Source organism: Accipiter gentilis, chromosome 27 (assembly GCF_929443795.1).
Source record: "Accipiter gentilis chromosome 27, bAccGen1.1, whole genome shotgun sequence".
Taxonomy (NCBI): Eukaryota; Metazoa; Chordata; class Aves; order Accipitriformes; family Accipitridae; genus Astur; species Astur gentilis.
The window spans coordinates 16332354-16357693 of NC_064906.1; the positions used below are offsets into that span (position 1 = coordinate 16332354).

At 43.1% G+C, this 25340-nt stretch overlaps 1 protein-coding gene across 12 annotated transcripts in view; it reads right to left on the reverse strand.

Annotated features, from left to right (window-relative positions):
- LOC126051298 (poly(rC)-binding protein 3-like) overlaps window positions 1-25340 on the reverse strand; it is a 520061-nt gene that overhangs the window by 123139 nt on the left and 371582 nt on the right. Inside the window, exon 1 of one of the 12 annotated variants that reach the window (XM_049830413.1) lies at window positions 20408-20908. The exons of 1 other annotated variant lie outside the window; for it this stretch is intronic. The gene's annotated coding sequence lies outside the window, so the exon portion shown is untranslated. Of the gene's footprint in view, window positions 1-20397; window positions 20923-21030; window positions 21206-23012; window positions 23034-23079; window positions 23254-23464; window positions 23639-25340 lie in introns of those variants that run through there. 10 more of the 12 variants (XM_049830414.1, XM_049830415.1, XM_049830408.1 and 7 more) reach the window with 10 other exon arrangements.

A 25340-nucleotide genomic window follows, 5' to 3' on the forward strand; every position in this document is an offset into this window, starting at 1 on the left:
TAGTCTGGACATGAGCGAGAAGTTGGAACCGAAGTCACTTACGTTAACGTTTGTTTTACAGAAGAGTGTCACAGTCCCTGCAGATTACGGCTGGCTTTCATTTTAAAGCAAAATTTAGGACTCTTCCAATTTGGCCCAGAAAACAGATTTTTGCTTCAAGATTGCCAGGTTTACAGTAAACATACAGAGGATTGTCTTTGTAAAGGCTAACGCAAAAACCGAAAGTTGCAAACTGTTAAAAGGACCTATCCAATATAAACTTAGTGGTTTTCCCCCTAAAGTTTCTTTATTTTCCTCTACATCAAAAAATCACTTGTCACCCTACTCGGTCAAACTAGTGACATCCTGTTGAAAAGCCAAGCTACAGAGGAAAGCTTAAGAGAGTTCCTAAACCCCTATGCCTAAGCAAATCCTCAGTTATGAGTTTCTTCTCCTTAATAAGGACCTTGAACACAGAGGGACAGGTTCTTGTCAGCAAGGGGCTTGGGAGGTCAAAAGCTCCCCTCCACCCATGGATCTCTTGTTTGTTAGGTGGAACTGTGATGCTTCACATATTTATGAAAGAACATAAACTATGTCCTAAACTTGCGTTCCTTTGATATTCAGAACTTGAGCTGCATGAGCTGGGAAGCAAATAGGCATTTAGAATATTAGTGATTTTTAAAAGCATTTTACTTTGCCCCCCGAAGTTCTGAAACTTAAATGACTTATCCCAATAGTACTAGCAATGCTGAACATTGCACAGCTAACTCAAAGCACACACTTGTCAACTCATATATCATACAAAGAAGCTAAAAGACATTTTCATACCAGGTTACTAATAATCACTTCATGAAAATGAGCAGACAATGCAATTTAATTGTTTAAAAGTGGCTTTTGCCAACCTACAAAGCTAAATTTTCACTTTCAATCAATGCAAACCTATTTTTTCAAAAGTTATTTCCCCCTCCCCCAAAGGAATACTGTGCCAAAGCTTTTACAGAGGTTACTTAATTATGTTTTTTTTCCCCAGCTACAATAATGTTTGGATGCCCTTTCAGCTTTAAAGCTTTGATCTAAATATTGTCACGCCCCATATGATTTCGAGGTGGTCTAGTGCCACACGGAAACAATGCCTGGGGTTATCTCTGTGCATCTTTTTGCCAAATTATGCAACCTTCCACCTGTGGATGGAAACAGATGCCAGATACTATCAACTGTAAGTGAACTCCTACATCTCTTCTCTATAATGAATCTATTTTTCTTTAAACATTAACCTCTACTGCTGCCAAGTCTGGATTCCCTCAGTGCTGTTCTTGTGCCTGCAGCGAGGTTTGCGCAGCTTGGTCAATCTTCTTATAGCACCTGTCAACTCACTGTTATGCTTTACATGCTTTCCTTAACCCCTTCATTGTCATTTTATTATTTTGTTTTTAAATCAGGATGAAAATCAGGACCTAAGTCCTCGGCTTTGAGTCTTACAGAATCCAGCCCTATAGGACTATGCCAAAAAATACAATAAAAACCCCAATCTTAACCCAACACTGTTTGGTTGGCTCCTTTAAGGTCTGGGACAGATCCAGACAGTACAAGTGTTTGCCCTTAATTTGTTCTTATACTTTCCAGCCCCATTGCACATCAGAAGGGATGGATAAAGCAAGAAAGAGGAGAGTTTTGGTAAAAGGAGGAATCGAGGTGCCAATTCCCACATTTTTCAGAGTTTTAAGGATTTTTTTCCCTCCTTAAAATATATATAACAAAGCAACGAACTCTTTACAAATGAGCCAAGTTTCTCTTCCCTATCTTTACGAAGGGCACCAAAAAGCACAGACTGGAGGAAAGCCGAAGGGCAGCTGCAGCTCGGTGGTGGCTCAGCAAATCTTGCCTGGGCTTCTGCCTGAACCCCGAGCCCAGGAGAACCATATTGCAGAAGGCCAAGTGGTCCAGACTTTGTACAGGGTGATGGACGGAATTAGCTTCAACATGCCGACTGCTGCAACGATGTTCTTCCATGAACGCTCTTCAACACTGAGGTCATATGTACAGAAGACTTTTTTATGTGTTTTGGGGGTCATAGCGACGCTGCGTATGCTTTTGTAGCAGATAGGAAAGTATACAGTTGAAGAAGTGCCTCTCGCAACCCATAGGTATCTTTTGGCCATTGCTTAAAGGCAGGTGCTTTCATCAAAGAGCTGAAAGCAGCATTTGTTTCAATAAATTCATGGGTGTAAGTCGTCGGGAATCCCTGTGGTTATTCTTACCATTAAGACAGCATCGCAGCGTTACCAAGCCGCTGCTTAAGCTTTAATGGGTCTGTGACTTCACCATGAGAAATTCTCAGCGTAGCTCGTGCTGCTCTCCTGATGTCAGAAGCACGTACCCCAGAGTTCAATTACTCAGCTAAAACGCAACAGTTGCCTTATACAACATCGTGCCAGAAAAAGGTGCGTTTTCACACAGGAACCGATCTATCCATTTCCTTTCAGGGTGGACTTTCATTCGTTACGCAGTTGTCCTTTTCTTTTAATTAGGCCTGTTTGCTGTGTTAGCAATTGCAAGATGATTTGAGGTTGGGGATTCCCCCCCCCCCCCCCCCCCCCCCCCCCCCCGAAATAAAAGGTAGCATGGTGGTAGTAGTGGCGGAAGGTAAAAGGATCTTTAGGAAAGGGGGACGGTTTGATGTTTTGCTTTGAGACTGGCAAGTTATTTGGATAACCTGGTGGCTTCAGGCAACATCCCAAAATAAAACGATATGGTGTCATATAAAGGAAAGGAGGAAGGTCATAAATATCACAGCAGTGCTCCACTAAAATGCAGTACAATTAACTCCAGGAGCTGCAGCTTCCCTACCTGCATTAAGAGTCATTTGCAACAAATACAAGCCCCAGTCGCCTGAACTGGAAGAATGTTTTCCTGCTCAAGACTGCTGCCAAGGGCTATGATCAGACATGAGCACGTTTCATGAAGATGACAGTTACTTCAAGGGAAATGATGTCCACCCCAGGCAACCCTAGTGATTTCAGCACATAATTTAGGTAACAGCAACCTCCTACACGTTCCATGCTGAAAAAAACCCCAAAGCCGGGGGGAAAGGGGGGAAGGAATCCCAAACACCAAAAAACCAGTGCCATATCCCATAAAACATCACCCTTCTGTCAGAACGAAGCCCGATTCCAACATAAACACCTTTTGGGGTAACCTCTTCCTACAAACCTCCAAACTGAAATACCGCTTGTATACGTAAAATAAAGAACTATAATGTAAGTACACATGAATGAGCTCTGACCTTTCCTTCTGGCTTGCCCATATGACTAAAATAATGATATCTGCTTAAGGTCAGAGGTCTGGAATATATGAATGCTGTGCCTGTAGTACATGCGTTCCAAAGGCAGGCTGCACTGTCATGGATAATTATGATATCTAGTGTAATCACATCTCAGTTTCATTTACAGTAGTAATTTTTAAATATTTTTTTTTTTGAGCATAAATAGGAATAAGCCTTGATCCAGAACTATAAGACATCATTGTTATAATAGGAGATCTCTTTGGCAAGACTAACCATTTAAAATTGAGAAACTTTTCTTTTTTTCAAACTAATCTAACTTTTCATTTGCATTTAATTTGCAATACATCAGATAATTGTACAAGCAGTCTAGAAAAGCTCCATGCTGATGTTTCAACACAAAAAGATCTCGTTAGAAAAGGTTCTGACCGTAAGAAATGAAAGGCTATATTCTGGCTACAAACCACATGATCCATTAGTAGGATAGGGGGTAGGGGGAAAGGCAGCAACATCACCATAGAGAAATGTTCTGCTAACTCAGTCTTGCTGGTTTTCTGAAAACAAGGGAATATATTTTCAGGTCAGTGATTTTCAACTGTTTTCAATTCACAGATCCCTAAATATTTTCCAGCGGAGATGCAGACCTTTGAATAGCAAAATTAAGCCCAAGGCAAAGTGCCTGCTTTTCATCTTTACCTGCCACGGGTTTGTGAGGTATGCTTCACAGACTATAGGTTCAAACCCATTTTTTTAGAAGATCTCTCTTTATTGCAATTTAGCTGTTTTGCTTAGAATACTGCTATCCTAGCTTTGCCTAAAAGGAAGGGGGGAGAAGAAGAGACATGCTCTGTGGACAAGACTTCTTTGAACTGAAATCACAGATGCTAACGTTTTTAGGTCCCTTCATTCTAGATACGTTTAGGTACAAATTACATTGCAATCCTTCTTTCTGTAGTTTATCAGCCTTCAGTTATACAGGAAAGCACCCATGCCCAACTGCCTGAGACTGATCTTCAGCATGCAAGATCCGTGCCTGGTCCTGGTTCAGAGCCAGCATGTCTTTGACCAGAACCACAGACTCAATTTACAGCACAAAGTGAAATGCCGATATACTACCGGGGGCGCAGGGAGGTGCATACATGCCGCCCTGGAGAAGTCCTATGTGTCATCTCCATTCGCCCACGAATCGCCAGACATGGGACAAACAGAAAGGCCTATTTTTTTTTTTGTTTGTTTTAAAATATCTTTCTTTTAGTTGCCTGCAGAATTCTTTCCTTCCCTGGGTTCCACTGGAGCAAGGGGAGGGCCCGTTGCTCCGACAGAGGTTTACACTATGTATAGTCCTCTCCATATTTCCTTCGAGAGCATCTCGTGCATCCACTTAGCAACAGATATGATTCACCCAAAGGGCCCAGCCCAGCATTATGTGGCCTATATGAAGAGTCCTCTACGTGACAGATATCCCCTCAGGCACAAACTTGGAAACAAAAGCATCTTTGTGCCCACTGATCATTGAAGCCCCTGGAGCGCTTCTTTCAATCCATGTTTTGTACACATGTTGGTTTTGAAGACACGCATCCCTTATGCTCTTTATAGAGTGTTCTTGGTGCAGGCATTTAAAAGAAATATTGATTTGAACAGGGTTCTTTTCCCCAATCCCCTTCCAAATTTTGACTAAGGGTTTGAGCACTAAGCATCAGCTCTAACTCTGGTGTTTGGCAACGGCACATCATGGCTTCTGGTGATACACCGCATTACGGAGAGGAAAGAACAATATAGTCACCATGCACTAGCTGAGACCCAATGTAGATGATTATGTAGGCTCTTTCCAATAACGCCATCTCCTCCTCTCTCTAATTTATACAGGAAATAATGATTAAAAAAATCCTCAGACTAATTTGTATGTGGGGATTGTGCAATTTGATAGAAAACACGACAAAACCTTGATAGAATCACCAGAAAAAAAAATCTTATGGATTTATACAGTGCAGACAACAATAATCTAATTTTTTTCCACAGTGATTTTGATGTTACTTATTCCCACATCTACAGCGTGTTAGCAGTCTTTTTCCCTGCTAACACACTGTAGAAATCCCTTTCCTGGCAAACATCATCAAGGGGACAATTTCCCAGAGAAATCTGGCTCAAATTCAAGATGCTTTGGTAGGATCAAAGATGGATCAAAAAAGGGGGAAGGGAATTCATGAACACATCAACCAGAAAATGTGCATGCATCTACTCTTGCACTTGATCAAGAAAAATGAAGCAAAATTGTTTTCTTTTAGTCTCTGTACGACTGATTAACATTGAGGCTGTCAACAACTCTGATTTGCAACTGGGAGCAACCGTGCTTTCAAAGAGATCCAGATCAAGTAAATGAAATATAAACAAAGATGAGTTAACACCAGAAACCTTCCCTGTAGAACAAAGACATGGAACAGGGACTTGCACACTTTTTTTTTTCCAGACAGGTCATACATGTAACATCCTGACAGATTTAATGTTCACACTTGCATTACTATAAATCTGCAAAGCACTCCACTTCAATAAAAACTTGATTTTGATGAGCTAGAAATCAGTGGTCCAGAATGGCTTCAAAGAATAATGGACTACTTCAGAAAACTCGTTCAGATTTTTGGATGAAATAAAACATAAGACTCCTTTATGAGGCCATGAAAGCTTACTGAATATCTTTGTTACATCAAACAACAGCAATTGAGCTGCTTAATTAGAGAAAACTGAAAGTAATGTTAATAAAACTACTACAAAAGAGCTAAATAAAATAACTATGTTGTTGAAAATTGCACTGAAATTTATTATCCTTGGTTCATAAGATACGAAAAATAAAAGTGAATTTGAAATATATAGGCTTGTCTTTGCAAATAATACTGCCAAGCATGGAGTAAAATAACTCAGGTCACACTGGAAAGGGCTTCCTTACCATTGATAACTGGGTAAGGGGATCCGTGGGGACAAAGAAATTGAGAGTTAACCCAAGTGACTCAACCCTACCTTGTATTGTTATATTCTGCCCAAGCCACCCTAGCATTAGCAACTAACACACTTGCTATTGGTCTTAAACTGTGAGTGTTTAACAGCACTTTGCAACTTCACGCTCCTAAGCTGATCTCAGGTGCAAGACAAGAGCAGACAAAGTGATTGCTACTCCAATTTGTGTGCTGCATTTTCTTTGGCAGTAAGGGAAAAAGAGAAAAAAAGGGCAGGGGGAAAAAAAAAGAAGAAAGAGCGAGCAGAAGGGATAACAGAACAATTTCTGCCTCTGTAAGCGTCCCCTGTGCCATTCCAATTTAAACACAGACCTTAAGATGAGCATCGTGGTGGTCACGTTGATCCCAAGCCGAAGAACAAAGCAATTAAGGTGCAAGGACTACCAAGGCGCAGAAAGCAGTTAGGTGACAATATGTGTAAGCCCATAGTGGGCTTACACATCTCCCCTAGACACCAGGAAACTGTATGAATAGGAGCCAATTTTCCTTTTTAACCTTGCGAGGATAGTTTTTTACAACGCGAGCGAACTTAGTACAAATTACTGCTCAGACCTTGAAAATCTGGTTCATTTGCAAAGGGATCCCCCCCCCTTGCAAACACACACACACACACAACTGCTGGCTCAGGAGTAGCTGTGGTTGCAATTCCAGTGTCTGGGAGACGAAGCTGTTCAACAGCCATTTCTGCTCATCCCAGAAGGTACACGGACACTCAGACAGCAGCTAGTCCGTGCAGGCCAACTCTCTGCACTCGGCAGACTAATCAACCTGGGTGGCTTAGATTAAAAAAAACCCAACAAACAAACAAAAAAACCCAACCCCCAAAACCCCCCAACCTCCCCCCAAAAGCAAACCCACCCCCCCAAACACACCCCAAAACCCCAACAAAACCCAGAAAACCCCAAACCCAACCAACCCAACGACCAGCCCACAAAAAAAACCCAAACGCACATCTATTCTCTCTTGCTGACAACACGACCACAGGCAGCATGACAGCAACGCTCCCTGCCTCTCTGCCTTGCGTACCGACAGCGCTGTAAGAGCCTATAAATACCATGGGGACGCACGCCTGTGGTGCAGAGCCCGCTCACGCTCTCTTTCCATTCTCCGGCCTCGTCACCAGATGCCAGACAGCTCTGCAGGGCAGCAAGGGCACTCCTGGGCTTTTGTAGCCGACCGGAGTAACGTGGCAGCATCATTTGTTTCAGAAACAAAACAATACGGAAGGCTTCAGCTGTATAAGTAGGAAGCGAATGGTTTCTTGGAATCTCGAGAACCTGTTAACTGTACGTATCTGACTTCCACCGCACGTTTTTCTTTAGCTATTTATGCGCTACAACACAGACTCCCTGAACAGGCTACTAACCTTAAATGATAACAAGCAAAATCCTCCAATATCCTAATTTCCTAAACTCAGGCACTTGTGGCAAACCTCCCCACCACCCTTCAGTTCACAGTAATGCCAAGGGCGTTCAAGAGAGCTGCTCTGAGGATGGGGGAGGCAAACCGGGAATACCCACCCCGAGCTCCTCTGCTCCCAGCACAGTATGGCAAGATGAACTCCACGTCTAATAGCCCGAGACAGACATTAGGAAGGAACTCGTCATTTACCGAGGAGATGGTAATCGAAGCCAGGTCTCTGCAGATGCTGTGGCAATGAGATATGAGACAAGATTCCAGCTCCAGGGCTAGAAAGATGCCTTCAAATGGCTTAAATTTTCTCCCTAAAGCCTGTTATTTTCTAATTCCAGTTCAATTTTTGCAGCAAGTCCCCTCTCCTTGGGCTTCCCTTGGGACAACAGGACTGTGTTTCAACTTTTCAGGACTAACACTGCTCTCCCAGATCTCAGTGACTGCTGACTTCAAAAGGGAACATACTTGGTTCATTAGACTACTTAATGACATTCATTGTGGCACTGATCTTAAAGCACTTAATGCATTTAAATTTTTTTTTTTTTTTTTTTTAAATAACAAGTATAACCTAGCAGTCAGAATGGATTTGCCAACAATTGGCAAGGACCTCCATCACAGGAGGAAGCAGGCACATTTGAAAGACAGCTTGCCTTATTCAACTTTCACCTGAATTATGATAATGCATCATCCAGAACCATGCATCAAAATCTTTTGTACAATATTTGAGCAACATTTATATTTTTTCCAACTGAAGATAATGAAACAAATTAATCTCTGGCACAGACTACTATGGAAGCAAATAAGCAACGTGGCCACTGATGCCAAGGATAAATCTGGATGGGAAGAGTAAGAACCACCAGTGGTGATACAATCAGCACAAAGTCTTTAAGTGTTTACATCTGGATGAGCAGAAGAATGTGATAATCAAGGAACAAACTGCTTTGCTACTAATTCTGAAATTCTAGCATTCACTCAGGCAAGAACAATACAAGTTGCCAGTGGTGTGAGCTATTTCACACAGATAAGCAACTCTGGAAGGAAGCAAAAGGTGCTAAATGTTACTCAAGGGAGGAGAAACAGCAGTAGAGAAAGAATTAGACACACAGGATAAATTTAGCAGAAAAAGACTACTGACTTGGAAAATGTACATTACTAGAAAATTACAGAAAGTTAAAATAAAGATTTTTTTATTATTATTATTATTATAGAAGTTACTACAGATGTCATTAATAGAACCCCATGATATTTCTATGTAATTTGATTTACAAATGTAATTCATTGTTGGGTCACACTGAAACTGAAAACATCTTAAATTCAAGGGAGAGAAATCAGACACGGTTCAGAGGTTTGATGTACTGGGGTGAGGGGGGGGGTATAAGCGTGGAGTGGAGAACAAAACCAACCAAGGCTGTAAAAATTTAGAGGCCTCCTAAACACAGCAACTGAAGTTGGTTTTGTGAGAACTCTGGTACGTCCAGCAGCTGGTCTTACATGCCGTTGGTGTCTCTTTATTTTAGAACTATTACTTTGTTGCTCTCTTGAAATCAGAAATGACAGATACACCTGAAAATTAACCAAAACCCAAATACATATCAAGTAAAGAGGAATGATTTTTTTTTTAATAATAAAAAAAAAAAGTCCATAAGCATTAAGTTCATACACTCTGAAGGAAATATTTTGCATCTTCCCATTTGATTTGCCTTTGTCTACAAAGCCAAAGAGGATAGCAATCCACAAACATTTGAAATGTGCCGACACAGAAAACAAGGCTATGTTTACTCATAATAAAGCAAGCTTTAGGTTGGAATATAAGCGGCACCGACAAAAACTGTAGTTGTCTGAAAGCATCGAGCGTGATGCCATCTGAAAGCAGGGTCAATATTTGATCGGAGATCGAAGATTATTTTGCATGTTTGATCTGTTTGCAGAAGAAGCAACTGCTGGTCTTTGATGTGTACGTATCTCCTATAAATCCAAGGAGGTAATAATTCCACAGTACAAAGCCATGACGTGACCACAAACGGAATATCACATGCAGCTCTTACCTCAACGGATTGCAAAAAAAAGATATAAAATAACTAGGCATACACAAAGAAGGCTGACTTAAATGATATAGGAATTGGAGGGTGAGATACTGACTGTGAAGACAGACTAAGGAAGCTAAAGTTATATAATCCAGAAAAGAGGATTGAGCAGAATATGATCATGGCCTATAAATAACTTACAGGTAACAATATAGATGAAAGAAGAGAATTATTTAGAGTCCTAGTAGAGGATAAGATGAGAAGCAATTTCCTTTAGCTAAAGAAGGAAAAACCGAACAGAATAATGTAGGCCAAACATTTGCAGAACTTAACACCCCACAGCAGTATGCATGAGACTGCATTTTAATCAAGGTGAAGCCATTTTACACACGTGGCAGTTCTACCGAAAACAGGCGAGTCTTGGGCCTAGCAGGACCCAGCTCGACCCTACGGTCGCCTGCCAACGGAATGGACTGGGGTTTGTTTTGCTGTCCGGGTACCCAATAGCAGAGATGAATTCAGAGAGATGTCAAAATTGTATATAGTTTTAAAGTTAGAAGACAGGCTGTCTGGAAGAAGTACTTTCAATTTCCCCTGCAACTTATGGGAGACAGGTTGTTAATACTAACCACAGACAGGAAAAATGGCATTAACATGGCAAATAACCCGCCATAACAGTTAAAGATGGACATAGAGCGAGTGCCCTGGATGTGTCTCGAAACAGCAAGAAGACTTGCTCTCAATTAATCCAACTTGCAGTCTTCAAGCAATGTCAACATAAGCCATACCTGCTCATAGCAAATAAATTGGAACAAGTAAGTAGAGATTTACCTCAAAGACTGAAAAAAAAGTGAAGTTTGACTTTGCAAATACATTCAACAGAGCAGCAGGAGTCTACAAAAGACGACGAGAAGCTGGCCTTAAGATTAATGAGATCCAGAAGGCTGCTGCTGTGCCCCTCATGCTGCTGTACAGCGGCGTGGACTGAGCTAACGTGAGAGTAATTATTTCCTTGGGCACTGCGCAGGCAGCGTAGCCATAGCCACGCCGACGTAAGCACAACCTGCAAACCCACGTGTGGATGCCGGTAAAAGCTCAGGCTCTTGCCTGGTTTTGTGCTGCTGCGGCTATATCGCCGTCAGTAGGCAAGCAGCCCACTTAATGGTAGTTTTAAAAGATCTGCAGGAGGACTGTGCTGATGCACTAGTCTGCACCGCAGGCAGCTAAATACTGATGTATCCAAGCGGACTGATGTTCAGGGGTTAAATTCAGCCCAGCAAGGCTTCCCAATAGCCAGGAGAGAATGACTGGCTTCCGAGACGGGCAATTCGGAGCTGCTCTGCTTGGAGGTGTTTCTCCCTCCACTGAGTACAGACTGAGCCAAGGCTGGGGGGAAGCCTTGTTAGGCAGCTTTGGGGAATACTCCCGCCTTGCATCAGACATACCATACTCGTAACCAGATGTAACTCTGCCCACTAAATTCTTGAAACAGCATTTTATCTTGGATCGCACGCTTCTAATACTGTTAAGTGTCTGTCTGATAATCCAACTGATTTACAATGGATTTAGAAGAAGCAAGCAAGAATTTTTTATACTTAATAGCATTGCTGTACACATCTTGGGAAGATTTTGTTACTCGATTGCCAACTGTCATGAAAACCCAAACGAGCAGTGGAACAAGAATACACCTCTTTGCCCCATAAACAAGGCCATTTGAGACATTTTTTCTGCTATGGAAATGTCACAGGTTCAAGAAAGGTAATCGACTGCAGTCCATTTGCTGAGAAACATTTGTACAATGGTATTTTTCTACAAACGCATCCAAGATGCACAATCGCAATCAGCTCAGAAGAGAAACACTGCAGTAGTTATAACTGTAAGTAGAGCTACAGATTGCCCCTTGCTGCAAGAGAGTGTTTTGTTTGATTTTTTTTTTTTTTTTCATTTTTACATCACGCCCTTGTGTCTACAGTACTATGACAGTAAACTAGATAATACACCAGTGTTTACTAGGGAGGCTCGGACAACAACCAACCAAAGCCTACTTGTTCCATCCCATTAGAGTCCCTTGCTAACGCAGACACGCCGACACGCACAACTTCACACAGAGGTTTCAGATGCACTGGATGCCGTCCAAGACTGTCTGCTCACGCACCACCGCAGCACCTTCTTGGGGCATTCATTCCCATTTCAGTTGGTATCAGCAGTACTGGGGCTGGGACAGTTTTGAATGGGGGAAAAAAAATCCCACAAACCTGCCTAGAATATGATGTTTTAGGTATTTCGCCGCTGAATGTTCCAAGTGGTTGAAATAAAAATGCACAATTTTTGGAAAGTCCGTGTTCCTACTGAAGCAAAGTGGCGGTGGACATAATAAAATAGGAGTTACGGTGTAGTGTTCCCATGCTAAACACTAGACCTTTCCCATGTCGTTAAGAATAACATCTCCTCTCAGGGACGTGGAAAAAAATCCACATACCAAGATAAGCACTTTCTACTCAAAGATATTGCAAAGACTTTCCCTTTCCAATCTCATGGCCATACCACTCTCACTCTCCATTGGTTCCACGACTGAGACAAGGTATCTTTGCAAACCCATTTCTTTGTTCTTTTACCCCAAACAGAAGGTGCCATCCAGGCTTAAAACTCAGGCCTTCTGAAGAGAGGAAGGAAAGTCAGGAGAAATGGATGGGAGAAGACGACCAGAGCCCGTGAAAACACAGTTTCCACAGATCTTAGAATCATAGAATCATTTAGGTTGGAAAAGACCCTTAAAATCATCTAGTTCAACCATAAACCTAACACTGCCAAGTCCACCGCTAAACCATGTCCCTAAGCACCACATCTACACAGCTTTTAAAAACCTCCAGGGATGGTGACTCAACCACTTCCCTCAGCAGCCTGCTCCAGTGCTTGATAATCCTTTCAGTGAAAATTTTTTTCCTGATATCTAATCTAGACCTCCCCTAATGCAACTTGAAACTGTTTCCTTTTGTTCTGTTGCTTGTCACTTGGAAAAAGCTCGTATCTTATTCAGATACAAGCTGGAGCGGTATCACACATCACCTTCACGATGAGATGCCACCCTGCAGCCCAAGTCAACAGAAGTGGCTGGTAACATCTCTGTGTTGTCACAAAGATGGATGTTCCTGGGATGTAGGAGCACAAAGGATCCCAGGAGCCCTCGGGGATTAGACAGAAACCTGTTCTCATCCAACTGCTCCAAAGGAATAATCGAGGAGAAATTCTGTCAGGGGCTCTGAGGACATCTCCTCCTCCTCAACGCCTGCCTTGGATGTTACAACAGGACAGGGCTACCTCCAGCTCAGCCTCTTATCACAGTTGGTCTTCTGCACACGTGTTAAAATTCAGGACAACCTTCACAGTCTGTCCCAAAGCATTAAGGCAGCAAATGATTGGAAGACGTCGAAAGAGCTGTTTCAGTTTGTAAAAACTAACCAAGTAAACTGTGTTAAAATATGGCTTCAGTTACAAATCCAAGACCATCATTGGCTAAGAATGCAGATCAGTGGCACTTCAGATTGCCAAAAAAGAGAAACAGAAGATGATGTTTATGGCTCAGAATCCCTTCTAATACCATTTTTGTCACAAGGTCGCTACATGTATATACAAGCTACAGAGAGGTACATAAAATAGGTGTCCAGTGCTTACACAAAACTACTGACTTTGACTAAATATGAATTGAACACGACAGTTAGGTTAAAATTAATGTTGATGAACTCCATGCTTTGTTGATCACACATCATAAATTAAAAAGAAATTTATCTGAACAAATACAGTTAAGTCCTTTTCATGAGTAAGAAGTGTGAAGGCAAGAGACTGTTACAAGCAGCACTTATTCAAAGCTGCAGACACGAAAGCCAGTCTCACAACATGAGCTGTAAAACCATTTTTGTTTATTACTATAGCCTACCCATTTGACATCTACCCTAATAAATGGTTCTCAATGAAAAGCATGCAAGTACACACCATTTTCTCCGGCTTCCCCCAGAGTATTGAGGATCATTAGACAGATCATCGGCTTTCTGCAAGAGACATCTGCATAGTTTTCAAATTTTGACTAATAATCTCTTGAAATAAGGTTTGCAGCAGAAGACATGCTGAGCCAAAGTCATCAGTAGTCTGAGTCTGTGAGGATGTGATTTTTGAAGATGACTTTGCCCTCAGCTTTAGACATATTTGCAAGTCCAAAGTGGTTTTATTCTGTGGATGTCCCCACACCCCCCAAAATTGCAATTACTATCAAGAAAATAAAAGTATCAACCCAGAACTACTTCAGCCGAGATGTTTCTGTGACTATTCCCAGCAACAGACTTGTTTCTCAGAAAGCAGAGAAAACAGTGCAAATCAATTTCCTTTCAAACTCGGGCAAATATGTGCACAAATGTTACTTGATTTGCCCAGATTCTAATAAACAAAAGTATGCAAGAGACTTAATGTAGTATAAACATGATTATTTTCTTTAGAAAGTTGCCAGGCATGGTTTAAAGTTGTAGTTAAAGTTCCCACTTAAGTGTTTCAAGTGAGTAAGAATTAGTATTTTTGAAATCAACACAGCCAAGAAAGGACTTTGTAAAATCTACTAAGCTCCACATACGATAATCCCCCAATATAAAAATATATGTATCTGAAAAAATCTGAATTGCATTAGCAGTGTAGGAACTAGAAATGAAACCTATTTTAGGTGCATCTGCAATCTTTTATGCTTGTCCAGTAGATTTTAGGGATATTATTTAGAAATACATTTCTGTATCTGTCAACTCAGCCACATTCTCATTGAGAGCATCAGATTTTGATGTATTTTTAAGTCTAATCTCAGCGGCATGCAGAGCTAAACTGAAGGTGACATTTTATTAGTAGCTGTAGGCAACCCTAGTTCTGGCTACTTTCGTTAATATTTATCTCCCAATGTATATATGATCTGCTGCTTTTAACTTTATTGACTAATAATAATATTCACTGGAGATTGGGTCTTTCCTGCCTAGCGATGGGAAAGCGGAAAGGTCACAAGGTAAAAGAAAACTCCATTTTCATAGGCACTTTAATGCATTGCTCCTAAGGGAATTCAAGTTGCTTTAGAAAGGTTTAGATATATATTGGTGGGCCCTTTACTCCCGCGCCAACTAAAAGCCCATCCATCTGTGCACAATCCAACGTAATAAAAGCAGAGTAAAAAGGATAGTTTCTGTACACTTTTTTTTCTAAAGCCTCGCTTGCATTTTATTGCCAACTCCACAGTAACTTCGCACACCCACTCCAAGTAAGATCAGGGTTGTTTCTGAACCAGAGGTACAACAGGCAAGGAAAGGTCACAGTGCTGTGAGATTGCCTTTCAGACAATGAACAGGATTAGAAGTGAATAGGTCTCAGTGAGCAGATTACCCTAAAACGAAACCCAGGGATGACAAGGCAAAACCCAGGGTCCAAATAGTTTGTCAGCAATCTCCTCCCAGCAAGTCTGGGGTCAAGAAGTGGCTACCAAAAAACCTGGCATATATATATTTATATTTATATGGAATCCACCACAGGTGGTGTTGATATATTTGCCCAGACAAACAACAAAGCAAGCAAACAAAACCCTCTAAAAGTTTAGCGTATCCAAAAGTGAAGGCTACCTTTGTCAGAAGAAAACTAGTACCGGAAAATATGGGAACATCAAGACAGGCTGCCTACATGGCCGTAACGCTGCCTTTTATCACCTTTGCATTGAAACTGAAAACCAAGAGAGCAGGAAGGCTGTTTATGAGAAATCAAAAAGCATCATCCAACCGCATTAAAGAATGTTCACGCGACTGCAAGGAGATCGTATCGCCCACCGGCCATAAAGCACCCCTCACCTCTCACCCATCAGCTGACACTCAGTACCTGGCCGTGGGTGCGATCCTATGCGGGGGGCAACACGAAGCAAAACAGGTGAGCGACCGTTACACTCCGTCATGACAGTCTTAGTAGTTGCCGAAGGAATTTATCTGCATTTCTAGTGTTTAAGCTACTGCATTCTGCTCCACAGCCAGTGGAACAGGCATCCCTGAAGTTACCGTGCCACAGCTGAAGATCCGTGTCGTGTCAAAGCATGCTTTTTAACACACGGCTGAAATTACTCACAAACGCTAATGAGCTACCAACGAGAGGTTGAATACTGTGACATCACATAAGAAGTTCCGAGAGGATATGCTGACAGATTAATTGGTACTTTAGCTCCCAGGGAGATACAGGCAATTATGGTACCTGTAACCAAACAGGAGGCCAAGAGTAAGGCTGGTTAGAAGCGTGCGTGTCGTGGTTTAACCCCAGCCAGCAACGAAGCACCACGCAGCCGCTCTGTCACTCCCCCCCCCTCCAGTGGGATGGGGGAGAGAATCGGGAAAAGAAGTAAAACTCCTGGGTTGAGATAAGAACGGTTTAAGAGAACTGAAAAGAAGAAACTAATAATGATAATACTAATCAAATGACAGCAGTAATAATAAAAGAATTGGACTATACAACTGATGCACAGTGCAATTGCTCACCACCCGCTGATTGACGCCCAGTTAATCCCCGAGCGGCGACTCCCCCCACCCCCAGTCCCCCCAGTTTACATACTGGACATGACGTCACACGGTGTGGAATACCCTGTTGGCCGGTTTGGGTCAGCTGCGCCGGCCGTGTCCTGTGCCAACTTTTTGTGCCCCTCCGGCCTTCTGGCTGGCTGGGCTTGAGAAGCTGAAAAAAATCTTTGACTTTAGACTAAACGCTTCTTAGCAACAACTGAAAACTTCACTGTTATCAACATTCTTCGCATACTGAACTCAAAACAGAGCACCGTACCAGCTACTAGGAAGACAGTTAACTCTATCCCAGCTGAAACCAGGACAGTGGGAAAGAATCACACCCAGCACGTGACGGTCACAACAGGCACCCCCAAATGCAGACGCGTTTCTGTCAGCATCGGAAGCTGTTTAGGGAGCTGCTCTAGTTAGTCACGGAAAGTACAGCTTCAGGAGGCTCCATCACCACGAATCACATTGGAGGCTTTTGTCAGAGATGTATCATTCCTGCTGAAACAACAGAAGCCTCCAAACTTTCAGCAGTCTCTTAAAACACAGCGTCAGATTCAGAGTATTTCTTATCTGACGCTACAAACACTGAAGGGACATTAGACTTTGTCACGAGCAAGGTTTAAGAGCTCTTCTAATTTTTACTCAGCCTTCTCTATCCCATCCCAGTCCACAGTAAGCATCTTGGGATGCTCACAGCACTTAATTAACAGCGACAGTCTTTTCGTTACCTCCGGGCATCTGTATTTGTACAGTGGGAATGCTGATGGGGGAAGGAGGGAGGGGGAAATGAAATCTCTCTCTCTCTCTCTGTGTCTGCCTGGAGCCCTTGCTCTTCCCGGAGAAATCTAATGGTGTAACTTCTGATGTTCCCCACTACTCAAATCAAAATCCAGAGATTTAAACACCTCTGAACTGAAAGGAGTTGAGACTCCAAACCTGATTCTCATCACTGCGAATGAAAACTCTGAACTTGCTTATCAGAACAATGGTGATCTCTCGTATTTTCCTATTTGCAGGAGCAAAATATTTTATTTTAATTTACTCTCATAGGTATGACATACATTAATAAAAAAGACAAACAGTCTTTTTAATCACTTTGATCATATGTAAGCAAATCTCCACCAGATCCAGGCAGCTCAGGGACTTTCAGTATTTAATCCAGTACTGTATAGTAGCTATTGAGTGGATTTACAGTATTTACAAAGGTTGCGTCTGTCCCCAATGTTTTTACAGCCTTTTCATTTAAAAATCTCTGCTGTTCTATAGAATGTTTAATGTTACAAAACAGCCGGCAAAATTCCCATTAGCTCTTCCGGCTAGATCCTGGCACGTAGCCACAATCATGCTAATGAAATCCTTGAGGTACGCACACAGTTTTGTTAATTGAATGAAATCACAGAAAAGTCATTTTATGGTCTTCAAAGCTCACATTCTGTCTTTCTATTCATTTAAACCAGGCTCAAATGCTGAATAGTGCTGTACTGCCCACCAACAAGAAAATACAAGCCAACGGAGGTAAAGGCAAAAGACCATCATAAATAAATACAGGACTGGACGGCGTGGACATCGCAACAAGCACTTCATTGCCATGTAGCTACATCCAAAAGTATTCTTTTCCTGGGAGACGTGCCCTCTGCTTTTCTGGAGAGTGCTCTGCATCTGGGATGGTATTCCACTGCCCTTGTTGCCACCAGGACAACCAGACTGCTCAGATTTCGTTTCATGAAATCCTCGGATTAGCACTAATATCTTATCTGTATTTGCTCACCAACAAATGCATATCTATTTGTATATAAAAGATGACGGGAGTCTTTTTCTAGAGCCCCACTTGCTCTGTATGCAGCCACCCAGACTTTCGCTGCACGCCTGGGACTGCGGTTCTGACACAGCCACCCCCGTTTTCTAAAACTTGGCTGAACCTTCAGAAAGCCTCGTTTTAAAGCATCACAGTCAAATGCTTTTGTTTGGTTTTGGGTTTGGTTTTTGTTTGGTTTTTTTTTTTTTTTTTTATAAATTTATTTCAGTGAAATTATTCTTTGTTTCTTATTACAGACATGTCCCTAAACTAGTCTGTAAGTATAGTCAAAAGTTTTTCAGTAAGCATACTGTGAATCTAACAGAAATAAAGCAATACAGAACAAGGCAGAGAAGTGCAAACAGTATTTTTCTAAACATTTTCATTGTTTGGGGTGGTTTTGTTTAGTTATTTGAAAAATGTTTGTCTTAAACTGTTCTTGAGGTCAAAAGGAAACAAAACCAAACCTACACATTCAAGTTTTTCTCTGAACCATTTTGTAGAAGTTTTCAGGTGTCACTGCAATAAATCCTACTAAGAAATGCTGCAGCGTCCTCCTTGCGCGCTTGTACCAAGCCACAGGTTGTCTGAGCAACTAGATTATGCTGAAAACACCAGGTATGTGGACTCTGCTGCTTATTTATTCCATGCTGTTACAGTCAAATCCTGCCACCGATGCCCCTGTCCTTCTCAGAGGGAAAGTCTGTTGAGGTCACTGGGCTGAGTCTTGACAGTCTTAATCACTGCTCAGTGACTCCCAGCAGCGTCTACCTACGACGTCAAGCACGGACCTCTGAGGGGGTGGGCGGAATAGGAAAGTTCATCTGACTCTAAATGACCATTACAGCTCTGGGAAAAACAAGGTCTGATCTGAGTGGGAGCCTGGTCTGTAGGGGAACAGAATTTAAAAAAAAAACAACAAACCAACCAAGCCCTTGCCCCCGTAACATTAACCCTCTTGGAAAAAAGATCCATTCATGTTGGTTTGCCTTTTTTTTTTTTTTTTTTTTTTTTTTTAGTAGAGATAGTAACCCTTTATATTTTAAATAACAATGACTTTCTATACTAATTGTTTTTTGTGTCTCTGCGCTGAAGGCTTTCAGGGCTCGGAAGGCAAGTCAAGATGCTGAACAGCGTGTGTGTACACAGGATGACAGCCTTTGGCAGGGGACACAAAAGCTTCAGAATACGGGTGAGCCCAGCGAAGGGCCACCCGTGTGCGTCAGGGACGATGGGGCTGTCTGCTGGAAATCTGGCATACTGCTCAAATGGGAGTTTGTTAATCTGAACTTAATTTCTGTGCCTGATTGATGAATGTTAACATATAGGCACACTTGCTGAACAGTTTCATGGCTTTATAACCACTTTATAGGCGCTCGGATGTATTACCGTCTCCCTCTTCCATCCCCCTAGCCAATGGACACTACACTCCATAAAAACATACACCCTTAAGACTAGGTGGATGCCTGTTGCAAAGATTTTCTGCTTGATTTTAATCCAAAAGAGCTGGCATCGAGCTGGTATTTTTTTAATTACAACCTCCTTCGCTCAGTTCTGGTTTGTCTTGTGGAACACCTATCAATCAGGAGGAGTCACCGCAGGATGCACCCAGTGGCAGAAGGCTATTTCACCTCCTCCCCCAACCCCAGACGCTGACTTTTTTTTTTCCTCTGCCCCCCCCTCCCCCCCCTTCATTAACTAAATGCACTGAATAAACCTTAACATCCCAGCTAAATCCTATTGGCCTTGGATTTGCTGCTTAATGCTAAAACCCGAGCGACCCATTTTTCTCCTGTTGATACTTCTATTGCTGATGGCAGCCAGCAGAGAAAAATACCCAACCTTAAAATATTTTAATGTAAGGAGCAAAACCCAGAAAATTCATCACTCACTCTTTCTGCTGCTGCTCATGAACTTTACGTAAGCTCTACTTCATGTGGCAAAGCCTCCCTTGCTTTTGTGCTTCATAGGCAACACAGCGAGTCTGTTGCTTAGCAAATGAACGCAACAAAGTGCATCTGTTATTAAAAGTGCGGCAAGGTCTCTTTTAAAGAAAAATGATCTTGCAAAGTCTATGGAAATAAATTTCTGTGCATTCGACAATCTCCAGTCACGACGCTGTTAGAAACGTCAGAAGATGGAAACCCCGCTAACTAAAAATCTTTGGGAAAGACTACCAACGAGAGTAAAGCGTTTCAGAGCCACGGATTCCTTTTGGGTTCCTATCCTTACGTTTTGCTTTAACCTGTAAGTTTGTCTTCTCGATTTCACGTACGCAACAGAAAAGGCTAAAGATTATTCGCCACCCCCTGCACCCCGGTTATAACCGCTGTACCTCATCTCACCTCGGCTCAGCTGCCCAACGCTTCCTCCTCGCTCCGTGGCGAGGAGCGGGAATCCCGACGGTCGCTTCCCAGCTCTTGACTCTTTATTCCCAAAGCGCCCAAACCGGGTTATCCGTGCGGCTACAAAGTCTCCCTATGGCAGCATTAAGAGCTTTGGCTCCCGAGGCCATCGGCCCCCGCCTTTACTCCTCGCTCCAGCAGACCTCTGACCTCTCTGCCCCCCTCAAAACATCACCGCCGTGACCGCCACGTGTTTTGCCGCGGCATCTGCCGCTCCAAAACCCCTGCCCTCCTTCAAGGACCTCTTTCACGCTTCTGCCACGCACGCATCCGTGCCTGCAACCACGTCGCAAGCTTCTCCGCAACTTTCCGCCACAGCGATGACCCCCTCGCCCTACGGCAGGGTCTCTTCCCAGTTATCCCAGCCCTCCCGAGCAGGAGGGCCAGCTCACACTCCGCTTCCCCGGCTCCTGTCCCGCTTCCCCCAGCACGGAGCGCCGCCAGGGGCGCGAACCGCCGCGATTTCGGCTAGGAAACCTCTCGCCCCGCGACGGTTCCGTGGCAAACGGCTTCGCGGGGCAGAAAGCTGAGCGCTTCCCGCACGGCTTGCAAAAGTCGCTCACCACATTTGCAGTAATCCGTCGGAGAAGGCTATTCCAGCTTGCTCTTGGGGATCCGACCAACACAGCAGTCTTGGGATTTGACTTCTATTTTCTAATACCGCATTTCACTCTACGTGAATATCGGACCTCAATGCCCCGCAATACCGAGGCCGGCTTCTGAGAAGAAGGGCTGGATCCTGAAACGCCTACCACATGCACGCCCAGCCCTTCGCCTGGCAAATTCCTGTGGCTTTCAGAGCCTGCAAAGGCTGAAAAGAAACAAGGAGCCTGGACATCTAGTAGAAATTCAGTTATCCTGAATAAAAATTGTACTCACAAAGAATCCGAAAGCAAATCTAATCTAACGCTGAAGGTATGCAGCACAGGTTACACATTAAGATTATTAGTACCATGTCCGTTATGAGAAGGCTTTCAAATAAAAGCGCTTTCTCACTGACTGTGCACTTGTGTTAATGTATTTCTTACCAATACCACTAATGGAGCATTCATCATGTTTCTAGCTTCTCTGAAGTAACAAGAAAAATATATTGAGCCATGCAAGAGCAAAACGAACGTATCCACTTCCCCAACCGTTATCATAGCGCTCACACTCTACAGATGTGTGTAAATATGATCCTTGAAGGAAATAATGGCAAATGACTTCAACATTACAGAAATATTCAAACCAGCATAAATCGGAGACCAAGAGCGATAAGGAACGGAACCAGTAAACCAAACAGTTATATTCTTGAGGACCTATTTTTGCAGCATGGACACAGATGAAAGAAAGAAAGGGGGCAAGGTCTTTTGTCAGAAATCGGCTATTTCAGACTGTAAGAAAAGTAAAAATGTTTTCGTTCACCTGATTATAAATTAAGAAGGTATGGGCTAATAACCACATGATCGATCAAGTTTTTCCTTTTCTTGAATACAGTGAGTAGAATACTAGATAGATAACGTATTTATTAAGAGGTTTATGAGTAGGCAATCCCCAGCTTTTCAGTTTATTTTATTTTTACAAACTCTTGCCTGATTTTAGTATGGCCAATTCCTGGATTCCATTTTGAACCATCCTCAGTGATAGTTCATGAACTTTGCACCAGGAATCTTTGTAGGCATAAGTGGTGGACAAATGGATTACCAGCTGCCTAACTCCATTTTTCCCTATTGTTCTGCTTCTAAAACCGTATATAAAAGAAACAAACAAAACCTACGGCTAAGACTGGATGGTACGCACACTTCTAACAGCACTTCATTTTTTTCTTTTAAGATTTGAAGACAGGCATGCACAAAAATTTCCAGCTATGGCTGCATTTTGCTGTCTGTAATCTACACAAGAGCTGTTAAAATACGATTAGGTAACACGTGTTAAGTGAGTGTTTATTTTTCCAGTAGTACCAGTAGGGTTATCAGAAACACAAATAGAAGTTGTACACTAAACATGACCATATCCAGTGTAATAGCACATTCTAGCAGATGTATCGAAAAGATTAAAGCATGGGTTTTGGCACATAATAACAAAACTTCTTGCACCTTTCAAAATAATAACAATAATAATAATAATAATAAAAAAAAAGAGTCATGAAGTCCAGAGTCCTTTCTTATTACTGTTACCATAAAGCTATCATATATTTCCTAACTTTTCTTTAAGAAACACGCACTTTGAAGTTCACTTGTTCCCCCATTGCACACCACACAGAACCACGATACGCTTGTTTACTTAGGCTGTTTACATTAGCAACTTAAAAGCAACCCCCCCCCCAACCCTCCAGAAACGTTAACAGCTAAACGAAAGGAGGTAATTTCCAGTGTTAATACCCCCCAAACACGGGACAACATTCCAGCTCGGCTGCATTTGACAGGGATGCTGGTTTCTAGCATGTCAGAAACTTCCTCGCCTCTGCCTTTCTAATCCCTCCGCAGCCCCTGCGGTTTCCCTTGGCCTCTCTCCATTTCACGTTAAACTTGCAGGAAACTATTAACCGGGACGCACGCACACATACACATCATTTCCAGCTGAAATTACGGCATTTAAACCCTGGAGCTGCCGGCTCAGGCGGGGTTACTCACCCGAGGGAAGCCCACACTTTCCAACTGACAGTCCCTAAGAGAGAGATTTTAGCGCGGATGACGATGATGATGATAAACCAGCCCCGTCTCCGCACAAATCCCTTCCACAGCAACTTGTTGGTTTCCATCTTTTAACGACTTTACGCATCGCAGCCTATCCCGGGCAGACAGAGGAGCAAAACTCAGCCCCTAAATCACCCGCAAAAAAATAATAATAAAAAAGCAGCCCTCTCGGCTCCTACGAGCTCAAAACAAAGCAACCCACCCCCATACCCCCCCCACCATCACCCCCTCATCCTCCCCACGACTCCAGCAAGCGGGAGAAGGTTTCTCTTTGCCTCTCTCCCTCCACCTTCTCCTCCCCACCCGGGGCCGAGGTACCCACCTGCCGAGCGGGACCCCGAGCCCCACGCCGGTCCCTTTCTCCCGTGGGTGGGTGGGTGGGCTGCTGCCGCCCCAGCCGGCTCCCTCCCCGCCGCCCGAGCGGGGACAGATGGCCGGGAGCCCTGAGCCCTACCACAGTCAAGCAAAGCTGGGCTTTTTTTTTTTTCTCCCCCCCTCTTTTTCTTCTTCCTCTCTTTTTTTTTTTTTTTTTTTTCCCCTCTCCTTTTCCTCCCTTCTCCCTGTTTTTCCTCCCTCCCTCCCCTGGCTTAGCCCCTGGCAGATAAACCCGAGTCAGGCAGAGTGTGCTCGCAACACCCCCTCCACCAATCATTTCAATTAGTGCCACATGAGAGGAGCTTCTGCCCAAAATCTGCTTAAGAAAGGGCCAGAGGGCAGGGCAATCTCCTTTGCTCAACAATGACCAGAAGCTGCTATAAATATCCAAACAAAAGCACTGTCAAGGCCAGGAATGTCACATCCTAATGTGATAAAAATTGTAAAGATCCCGTGTATACCAGAAGTACAAAGGAGGAAAAATAATTTTTAAAAAAGAGACAGAGATTAAAAGCAGTCGCCACCTTCCTACCCTCTCCCCCAACACGAAACCTGGTAATATGTTATCAAAGTTGTATATTTCTGGGTGCCGAGCTATTGTGTTTTCCAGGTCCTGAGCGGCTCACTCACAATCCTTTTGTGACAGCTGCACGCTAATATTTATAGGTACCCGAGTCTACAATATATATCCTGTATAACCAAGTACAGTGACCGGGGCTGGGCAGAGGTAGCCCCCAACCCCGCAGATACATTGCATCCCACAAATAGTACAAGCAACGACTTCTCTAAATTAAAACATTAACAAGAGGTTCCCAATATGCCAATAAGTAAATCAATACATTGATCAAGTAGAGACTCGGGTGTATTTGTATCAAAACTGGGGGATTTAATCTAATTTGATTTACACACGTTTTACGCCAGCATATTCCAGCACTGGGAGTGAGGAGAAACTCCAGGCGGAGGTTTCTAACTCTACGGTGAGTTAGAGCTGAAAACTAACAAAAAATCCCCGCAAACTCCCTCGATCAAGCAGAGCGTGTCCGCCGGCAGTGCCCGGACCTGGAGTTTGTGCACCACTTCCCAAACCTCCAGTTTACACCGTGAAGTAGCTGGATGCTGCCTGCTCTGGCACGGGGAGGGCAAGCCAGGAGACGGGAAGGGTTTCGGACCCATTTGACTGCTTGTAAACCCTGCAACGCCTTTGAGAGAATAATTTCCAGCCTGTTGATGGCAGGATGACAACAGCTAGGTTCATCTGAGGAGAAGCCGATAGTCGCTGTCACCTAATTCCCCCCCTCCCCCCCGCCCCGAGATGTTCCCGAATGTAATCACTGCCAAGGGAGGATGCTCAGCCGATGTCCCTCCAACTCTCCTGTCTCGATGTTTATGTACAAACCTACGTAGAAGTAGTTAATCCTATTGACTAACCTCATGCTCTTTTAGAACTGAGATAAAAGCCGTCTGAAATTATCCCCGTTTCCTCTGTTTGGTTTCCACCAACTCAACAATAAACTTCTCTTCTACTACAAATAAATGTTATTTTTTCCATTTCATTCCCATGCCCTCCTCTGATCATACTTGTTTGTCCCGCTGCAGTGAACACTGCTTTCTCATACTAAACCCATTCACATACAGGCTTATCCTCAAAGCACCCTTATCCTCAGAGGATGTCCAGAGATGGGTTTTGCTGCTTTATTAATTCCCTCAAGTTAAGCATGTGTCCTACATAACAAAGGATGTACTTTTAGAAGATCATTTGAAGAAACGCATTGAAAAGAGAGAATATTGAAGCGAAGCTCCCGCAAAACCCTCGTCCAAAAGCC